The sequence below is a fragment of the Megalobrama amblycephala genome, linkage group LG12 (genome assembly GCF_018812025.1).
Source record: "Megalobrama amblycephala isolate DHTTF-2021 linkage group LG12, ASM1881202v1, whole genome shotgun sequence".
Taxonomy (NCBI): Eukaryota; Metazoa; Chordata; class Actinopteri; order Cypriniformes; family Xenocyprididae; genus Megalobrama; species Megalobrama amblycephala.
Window position 1 is genome coordinate 19,105,073 of NC_063055.1, and position 10,396 is coordinate 19,115,468.

Consider the following 10,396-nt stretch of genomic DNA (forward strand, 5'->3'; position numbering starts at 1 on the left):
ATGAACATTGCCAATTAAACTTTTTCTCAGGGCAGCCTCACTACCTCAGGGGCTGGGAGCACAATTCTCATGGTGATCCTCACGGTAAAAAGTTGAAACTATAATTTCTAAAAATATCCTGTCATAACTATGATTATATTGCTAATCTTGTGGATGCTTCCTTCCTAAAAGACTGGATTTATAGGGACAGTAGACACCCAAAATTGAAAATTCTGTCATTAAAAAGCATTTAGTCACCATTATGTTGTTTAAACCCTATATTACTTTATTTCCTCGAAACCCAGAAACATAAAACCCACATTTTAGAAGAATATTCTTGCAACTATAATGCTATATAATGTATGTCAATGGGGACTGGGGCTGTCACGCTTCAAAAACACTGTAAAAGCGGTCCAGAAGACTTGTGCACTTCTGATTCTATACAATAGTTTTGTCTGAGGAACAGACTGAGCATTTATTTTTTTTAAAACACATTTAAAAATTTCAATATGCACTACTACTTTTAAAATATGCACTACTACTTTTATGCTCACCAAGACTGCATGTATTTGCTCAAAAAATTGTAAAAATCTGTAATATTGTGAAATATTATTACAATTTAAAATAACTGTTTTCTATTCTAATATATTTTAAAATGTAATTTATTCCTGGTAAAGGTGAATTTTCAGCATCATTACTCCAGTCATGAGTATCACATGATCCTTCAGAAACCATTCTAATATGCTGATTTTCTTTCTCAAGGAACATTTCTTATTATCCAAGTTGAAAACAGCTGTGCTGCTTAATATTTTATAGAAACCTTTTTTCAGGAATAGAAAGTTCAAAAGAATAGACTTTATTTGAAATAGAAATAGAATTTTGTAACATAAATGTCTTTACTGTCACTTCATTTTAAAGGGGCTATATGTAAGAATTTTCATGTATGAATTGCTTTTTTAATGCCAATGTAGGAACAGCTTGTAACAAAACTTAAAACATAGAAATAATTTGTTGTTTTTATCCTATTGTTTACCATATTTATTGTATTGGTCAGTGTTGTTGTGGGTTTTGGTTCTTTTGCTGTTGTAGGATGTAAGGACCTTTTGAAATAACTTAAAGGGTTAGTTCACCCCAAAATGAAAATTCTGCCATAAATCACTCACCCTCATATCGTTCCACACCCATAAGACTTTCGTTCATCTTCAGAAGACAAATTAATTTCTTTTTAATGACTGCTGTCAGATTTCCTTAATTGACTGCTTTTGTAACTACCACTTTGACGGTTCAAAAACTCCATAAATAGATCGGAAAACTAATCCATATGAATTTAACGGTTTAGTCCAAATTTTCTAAAGAGAATCGATCACTTGTTATGATGAAAAAATGTAATTTAGGCTTTTACTTGCATGTAAACATTGATGAGCGAACATAAGTAGAAGCTCATCTGAACCTAAATGTCACACAAGAACAAACCTCTTTCGGAAGCTCAAACGTCATCAAAATTTCTTCATTTGTGTTCCAAAGATGTACGAAAATCTTACAAGTTTGGAACAACATGAGGGTGAGTGATTACTGACAGAATTTTCATTTTGGGGTGAACTAACCCTTTAATGCATCATTGCTGAATAAAAGTTTTGAACGGTGGTGTATTCGCTAAAACATCTTAGTAAATTGATCTTGTTTTACAAACCGAATTCAAGAAATGTTGGGATGTCTTTTAAATTTGAATAAATTGAAAACTAAAAGACTTTCAAATCACAGGAGCCAATATTTTATTCACAATAGAACATAGATAACAGCAAATGTTTAAACTGAGAAATCTTACACTTTTATCCACTAAAAGAGCTAATTTCAAATTTTTTATGACTGCTACAGGTCTCAAAAAAGTTGGCACGGGGGTAACAAATGGCTGAAAAAGCAAGAAATTTTGAAAAGATTCAGCTGAGAGAACATCTAGCAACTAATTAAGTTAATTGATATCAGGCCTGTAACATGATTAGCTATAAAAGGGATGTCTTAGAGAGGCAGAGTCTCTCAGAAGTAAAGATGGGCAGAGCTGTGAAAGAGTGCGTAAAAAGATTGTGGAATACTTCCACAAAATAATGTTCCTTAACATTAAATTGCAAAGGCTTTGCAAATCTCATCATCTCAACATCTACAATCCATAACATAACTGGAGAAATCTCTGTGCGTAAGGGACAAGGCCGAAGACCTTTATTGGATTCCCGTGATCTTCGGGCTCTCAGACAGCAGTACATCACTAATCGGCATGATTGTGTCAATGACATTACTAAATTGGCCCAGGAATACTTCCAGAAAACACTGTCAGTAAACACAATCCACCGTGCCATCTGCAGATGCCAACTAAAGCTCTATCATGCAAAAAGGAAGCCATATGTGAACATGGTCCAGAAGCGCCGTCGTGTCCTGTGGGCCAAGGCTCATTTAAAATGGACTGTTTCAAAGTGGAAAAGTCTTCTATGGTCATACGAGTCCAAATTTGACATACTTGTTGGAAATCATGGACGCCGAGTCCTCCGGGCTAAAGAGGACGGAGACCTTCCAGCCTGTTATCAGCATTCAGTTCAAAAGCCAGCATATGTGATGGTATGGGGGTGCATAAGTGCATACGGTATGGGCAGCTTGCGTATTTTAGAAGGCACTATGAATGCTGAAAGGTATATACAGGTTTTACAGCAACATATGCTCCCCTCCAGACGACGTGTATTTCAGGGAAGGCCTTGTGTACTTCAGCAGGACAATGCAAAACCACATACTGCAGCTATTACAACAGCATAGCTTCATCATAGAAGAGTCCGGGTGCTGAATTGGCCTGCCTGCAGTCCAGATCTTTCACCTATAGAGAAAAATACGTCAAAGACGACCATGAACTCTTCAGCAGCTGGAAGCCTATCAGGCAAGAATGGGACCAAATACCAACACCAAAACTCCAGAAACTCATAACCTTGTTGCCCATACGTCTTCAAACTGTTTTGAAAAGAAGAGGAGATGCTACACCATGGTAAACATGCCCCCGTCCCAACTGTTTTGAGACCTATAGCAGGCATCAAATTTGAAATGAGCTCATTTTGTGCATAAAAGTGCCAAATTTCACCGTTTAAACATTTGTTATGTTATCTATGTTCTATTGTGACTAAAATATTGGCTTGTGTGATTTGAAAGTTTTCATTTTATTCAAATTTTAAAAAAAGAAAACATTTACGGAATTCGGGTTGTAAGTATAGTTTATTTTTGTTTGTGAAAAACAAGACAGTAGTACTAAGAAAGTGTTTAGGAAGTGATTTGGTCAATAGCAGATGCAAGCTTTATTGATGAGGAGATTATAGTGGACATTGTTGTGGCTGATGCCTCTCTCTCTTTTACTGTCTCTCTTAATTCTCTCTCTACTGTCATTATTATAGGAGATTTAGTATAGCTGGGGACAATAATCTTCATACTGAAAGATTCTATTGTTCATCCAGCCTGTGTAACAGTATTAAGAAGGTTATGTCCTTGAGTATTCAGTACAATATTGTCTTGTGAAGGAAAATTAAACGACCAATTAGAAGAACAGCTCTCTTGTTGCTGTAATATGGTAAATACAATGATGTTCGTCACTATTACGATGATATAATTAATGTAATTCAGTCAGACTACCACAATATGCAATTCAATGTATGAAGCATAGGTGCTGCACTGATATAATTCGTTTTTAGGGAGAGCTGCAGGTCTAATTTTAGATGCATTTAAAAATAGCTGACTTTTCACTGCCACGATTTGCATTCCTCACACTTGATGGCTGATTTGCTTTCTCTCTGCAGACATAATCCAAAGAAAATAAATCTCATACATTGGAGTTACTTTATCAGTTTGCAAACCAACACTGCAAACCACTATCAACTTTTTTTCATGACACAATCAGAAGGTTTAGGGGTTGATGAATTATTTCTAGCTTAACTAAGTCTATAATAATGAAGAAAAAGAGAGGCAAAGTAAAACAAGATGAGGAGGAGAGGGCTGATTTTGTTGTCTTGGAGACTGTTGCTAAGTAATATCAGGGAAGCATAGTAACAGTGTGAGCTAAAAGGGAGAGTCACTTTTTTAAGAATGTTACTTAAAAATGTGCAATACAAATAAGAATGGCAACATGGTGCAATAAAGTGGTTGCACACTTTTGAGAAATGTGTAGCTTGTGTGCACTTGTGAGGGTGAGAGTTAAGTCTAGACTTGAATGACCAGAATTATTTTTAGCACACCTCAAGCAGTGAGAGACCCCTGGAGAATGGGAACATTCAGAGAGAGAGAGAGATTTAATTATGGTCGAGGAGGGTGTGTGTGTGCGTGTATGTGTGAGAAAGAGAGAGAGGGAGAGAGCGAGCAAGCCTGATTTAATCAGCAATACATACAATTAGCTCAAAGGACATTTAAAACTGTGAATTAATTTGAAATCAGAGAGGCTTTATTTGCTTTATTTGATCCAATAGTGGATTAGATTGCTTGAAATGTGTAATAGAATACATAATGTTGTGTGTTCAGCTGTGACCGTTATCCCACTTCCAACCAAGATCCATCGCCCATGCTTATAAGCCATTTATGGCACACCTGGGGATGTATTCGTACTAAAAATAGATACTGTTGACTCAGACATGTACTGTATGTGAACCGACATGCAACTCTATGTATACTATATGCTATTTTTTTTGAAAAGGGGCCCCCCTGCTGGTAGGTTTACACAAATACACAAAACAGGGTTTACACAATTTAGTTAGTTCACCCAAAAATGAAAATTCTGTCATTAATATCTCACCCTCATGTTGTTTCACACCCGTAAGACCTTCGTTCATGTTCGTAACACAAACTTAATGAATCTTTTGTTTCGAATCAGTGGTTCGGAGTGTGTATCAAACTGCTAAAGTCACATCCCCCAGTGGTGAACCATTGAAATTTCGAAACACATATGACGTAACGAAGCCTTGTTTACTGAAATCACGTGACTTTGGCAGTTTGATACGCGCTCGGAAGCACTGATTTGAAACAACTTTGATTTGTAAAACTTTGAAACTTCATAAAGCGGAGTTTTGAAATCGCCCATCACTAGATATTGTTGAATAAAGTCATTATTATTTTTTGGCGCACAAAAAGTATTCTCGCCCCTCAGAGGTTGAACCACTGTAGTCACATGAGCTGTTTTAAAGGATTTCAAACTTTCAAATTAAATTTTCCTGATAATTTACTCACCCCCATGTCATCCAAGATGTTCATGTCTTTCTTTCTTCAGTCGAAAAGAAATTAAGGTTTTTGATGAAAACATTCCAGGATTATTCTCCTTATAATGGACTGCAATGGCCTCCAAACGGTTGAAGGTCAAAATTACAGTTTCAGTGCAGCTTCAAAGGGCTTTAAATGATACCAGACAAGGAATAAGGGTCTTATCTAGTGAAACGATCGGTCATTTTCTAAAAAATGTAATTGTATATGATTTATATAAACAAATGATCGCCTTTCTAAGTGCTTCCACTTTCTGTAGTCTTCAAAAAGCTTACGCTGTATGTCCTACACCTTCCCTATTCTACTAATGGAAAAAATGTAACTGGTGCTGCATTCCTTCCATAAGTAGAATAGGGAAGGCGAAGGACATACAGCGTAAACTTTTTGAAGAATACGAAAATGCGGTTTTGGCGGAAGCACTTGGAAGGCGATCATTTGTTTACCTCACTGAGCCATCGGATTTTATCAAAAATATCTTACTTTGTGTTCTGAAGATGAATGAAGGTCTTACGGGTGTGGAATGACATGAGGGTGAGTAATTAACTACAGAATTTCAATTTTCAGAATGTATGGCCATTTTATCCACATATTGCATAAAGAAAAATGGTATATCAATTAATTCTGTTATATCTTTCATAACATAGTTGAGAATAATCTTTAAAGGTGCCATCGAATGTTTTTTTACAAGATGTAATATAAGTCTAAGGTGTCCCCTGAATGTGTCTGTGAAGTTTCAGCTCGGAGCTCGTGCTTGCCTTAAACAGTGCATAAACAAAGTTTACACAGCTAATATAACCCTCAAAATGGATCTTTACAAAGTGTTCGTCATGCATACTGCATGCATGCGTCGGATTATGTGAGTATTGTATTTATTTGGATGTTTACATTTGATTCTGAATGAATTTGAGGCTATGCTCCATGGCTAACGGCTAATGCTACACTGTTAGAGAGATTTATAAAGAATGAAGTTGTGTTTATGAATTATACAGACTGCAAGTGTTTAATAATGACAATAACGACGGCTCTTGTCTCCGTGAATACAGTAAGAAACGATGGTAACTTTAACCACATTTAACAGTACATTAGCAACATGCTAACATTTAGAAAGACAGTTTACAAATAACACTAAAAATATCATGTTATCATGGATCATGTCAGTTATTATTGCCATTTTTCACTATTATTCTTGCTTGCTTACCTAGTCTGATGATTCAGCTGTGCACAGATAGACGTTAATACTGGCTGCACTTGTGTAATGCCTCGCTCATGGGCTGGCGTATGCAAATATTGGGGGCGTACATACACAAGAAGGGGGAAACAATGATGTTTGAGACTCACTATATGTCATTTCCATGTACTGAACTCTTGTTATTTAACTATGCTAAGATAAATTCAATTTTTAATTCTAGGGCACCTTTAAACAAAGTTTGGTTTAAAAAATCCTGAAACCTATAAATTGATTGGTGAATAAAAAAAAATAAAAAATCCTATTGTTTTTGCATTTGCATATCATTTCATGACATTTTATTTTTTAAACACCCGAGTCCCAGTGTCCACTTATGAGGACATATCCTAACATATGAATAAAATATTATTTTTCAAAAATGTTTTTCCTCATTTGTTTCTCATGCTCTAAAATATGTAATGACATGGGTCTTAGGAGGTTACGCATTTTTTAACATTACTACCATTTGCGTAGCATTAATACTGATAAAGTGTTCTATAAAAATATCTGAACATAAGCCAGTAGCATTGACACCCATCCATTTAACATTTTTAATTAGTGTTTGAATTGGAAATTTAATTTTATTTACTTCTAATTAATAATAATTATTATTATTATTAATTAGAAGTAAAAACAAAAAGGTAAGAATAATGGGGTCTTCTGTCCACAAGTCTGCAAAAGAACAGAATTAGATAAGGTAACATTGCCATACAGTAGTATTGTATAGGTTACTGCTTATAAACACAACTTACCTTGAAAAATCCACTTCATTCAAATGAATCGTCATTTTGATGATATAAAACGATGTCCTGCTCTTTCTGGAAAAACAACAACAACAACAACAACAACAACAACAGACACAGTATAAATTAATAATTCATTACATCAAATCAAGCTTTTCAGAACAATTTAAATGTTAATCAAACAAAAGACAGAAAAATCACTCACTGCTCTTGACTGAAAAACTTTAGTAGCTTTAATAAGAATAAATGTATATTCAATTCATACAGTGAAGACTATACCGTTTTTTTTTTTTTTTCAGTTTTTTTTTTTTCAATTTCTATATTATTTCTTCCTTACAATAGGGAAGAAAATACTATGTCTACTTCCGTTTCATGACTTTAAATTATGTGCATTTTTCCCCCTAGACTACTCATTTGATTGCATTTCATATTATTCATATTATGTTTATGCAAATCACATTAACGTTACCGTAAAAACCCAGCTGCCTCCATATTCGTTCCACTTCCAATCTCTCCATATCAATAAAATATGGAGCCCACCTCGCCCATTGTTGTTGAGACAGGGCCTTCTCTTTCAGAGCGAGGTCGGGCTTCAGTCCACGCATATAGGGCAGCCACAGTGCCCATATATAATTTTGTTTTGATAGGCCTACCTTTGTTAACATCTCCCACATCTTGTCAGTTTCCTTTTATTTGAAAAACTGCATTAGTTACTGTTGCTATGGAAGTTTTAACATTCTATTTACATTTGAACAGGATTTATTCTCTGTCTCTGTGTATATGTAGTATGGAAATTAACTAAATCATGTCCGGGGCATTGTGATGCAATGTTTTTCAGTGAAGCACTAGATAGTGGGCTATAGCTGCATTTTATGCACACATAATCAACCCTCAATAAGAATACACACCAAACAGCACCTTTTTTAGGTGGTAAACCAATATTCAACTCTTAAAAATACAGTTAACGTAACATGAAAATATTCGTAATTGGTGTTGCGAACCAATAGTTTTTGGCATATCTGACACTGATGTCAAACGTCAGACCAGCAGGTTTGAACAAATGAGATCAGAGAACTCCTCTGTCAAGGCAAAAAGGCCCTGGTTATACTTTTTTCATTTGACTCGTATGCATACACAGGCGTTCGACACATGCACAGTTTTGAGCAATCTCTCTCCACAAGTTGCAACCCATGTAAACATCTTTATATTATTTCATGCTAGAGTTGTACAAATGAGGGTATTTTCTAACTTCTTCGCACAATCTCTTGTCTATGTAGGCCTCCATTGTAAAAGTACGCGCGGTTACAGAAATCTGGTGGTGCGCCTACTCTTCTGATGACGGAATTCGTGTCACGCGCACTGTACGCTGACCTCCTCATACACGTAAAAAAGTGAAGTATACTTTGGGCTTTAGCAGTTATATGCAGCTCTTCCCTAAAAAGCAATCAGAAGCATCAGCAGTCAGTGGTTTGAGTGAGAAAATTCCACACTAGTCTCAAATCTTTAGCCAGGGGAAGACTAACCCTTGCCCAGCCTTACACACACTCCACATTTTTCTCTATAGGTGGAAGATCTGGACTGCAGGCAGGCCAATTCAGCACCTGGACTCTTCTATGACAAAACCTTGCTGTTGTAATAGCTGCAGTATGTGATTTTGCATTGTCCTGCTGAAATACACAAGGCCTTCCCTGAAATAGACATCGTCTGGAGGGGAGCATATGTTGCTCTAAAACCTTTATATACCTTTCAGCATTCATAGTGCCTTCCAAGACATGCAAGCTGCCCATACTGTATGCACTTATGCACCCCCATACCATCACAGATGCTGGCTTTTGAACTGAAAGCTGATAACATGCTGGAAGGTCTCCCTCCTCTTTAGCCCGGAGGATACAGGATCCATAATTTCCAACAAGAATGTCAAATTTGGACTTGTCTGACCATAGAACTCTTTTTCACTTTGAAACAGTCCGTTTTAAATGAGCCTTGGCCCACAGGACACGACGGCGCTTCTAGACCATGTTCACATATGGCTTCCTTTTTGCATGATAGAGCTTTAGTTGGCATCTGCAGATGGCACGGCGGATTGTGTTTACTGACAGTGGTTTCTGGAAGTATTCCTGGGCCCATTTCGTAATGTCATTGACACAATCATGCCACACTCATTTGATGATGTAATGCAATGTAGATGATGAGATTTGCAAAGCCTTTGCAATTTGATGTTGAGGAACATTGTTTTTAAAGTTTTCTACAATCTTTTTACACACTCTTTCACAGCTCTGCCCATCTTTACTTCTGAGAGACTCTGCCTCTCTAAGACATCCCTTTTATAGCTAATCATGTTACAGACCTGATGTCAATTAACTTAATTTGTTTCTAGATGTTCTCCCAACTGAATCTTTTCAAAATTTCTTGATTTTTCAGCCAGTTGTTGCCCCCATGCCAACTTTTTTGAGACCTGTAGCAGGCATCAAATTTGAAATGAGCTCATTTAGTGGATAAAAGTGTAAAATTTCTCAGTTTAAACATTTGTTATGTTATCTATGTTCTATTGTGACTAAAATATTAGCTCATGTGATTTGAAAGTCTTTTAGTATTAACTTTATTCAAATAATAATAATAATAATAAAAAACACGTCCCAACATTTCCGGAATTCGGGTTGTAGAAAATGGCCTAAAACTATTGAAAACTACCTGATGACTCACACTTGGTTTTAATATTAATATTTTGCCATTTCGGCATCCTTCAGCAACAATACAGTTGTCTCAAAACACCAGGAAAGCATAGCGCTCATTATCATCAGAGAAAAATGAACAAATCTAGTTTTTACATGTTAGATCAAAGCTCTGGGGAAGTGCACCGGACTGATTCCCATAGTACAACCATTCATTTATCAAAGTGAGAACAGGATTTAATCCACACAATTATTTCAAAGCTGACATAAACTAATGACTGAACCCTTTAAATGTCAGATTCTTTCATGCAGTGAGTGAGAAGGATTCTCACAGCTAGAAGCCATCATGCATCACAAGGTTCAAAACTCATCAGCTTGAATCCCTCTGACTGCAAATCTGCAAATCACTGAGAGATGAACAAATTTGATTTTAATGTTGTAAAATGTTCAAAGCATTAGGTGTGCTCAGATTCCCCAGACCAAGAGGAGATGACAACAGCAACTGTAGT

At 36.1% G+C, this 10,396-nt stretch overlaps 1 long non-coding RNA gene across 1 annotated transcript; it reads right to left on the reverse strand.

The window, feature by feature from the left end:
- Positions 1 to 7,009: 7,009 nt before the first annotated feature.
- LOC125280568 lies at positions 7,010 to 7,938 on the reverse strand. Its single transcript, XR_007187646.1, has 3 exons — positions 7,685 to 7,938; positions 7,225 to 7,290; positions 7,010 to 7,144 (listed from the first exon to the last, which is right to left on the reverse strand). It is a non-coding gene; the product is annotated as an uncharacterized LOC125280568 (long non-coding RNA).
- Between the last annotated feature and the right edge of the window lie 2,458 nt (positions 7,939 to 10,396).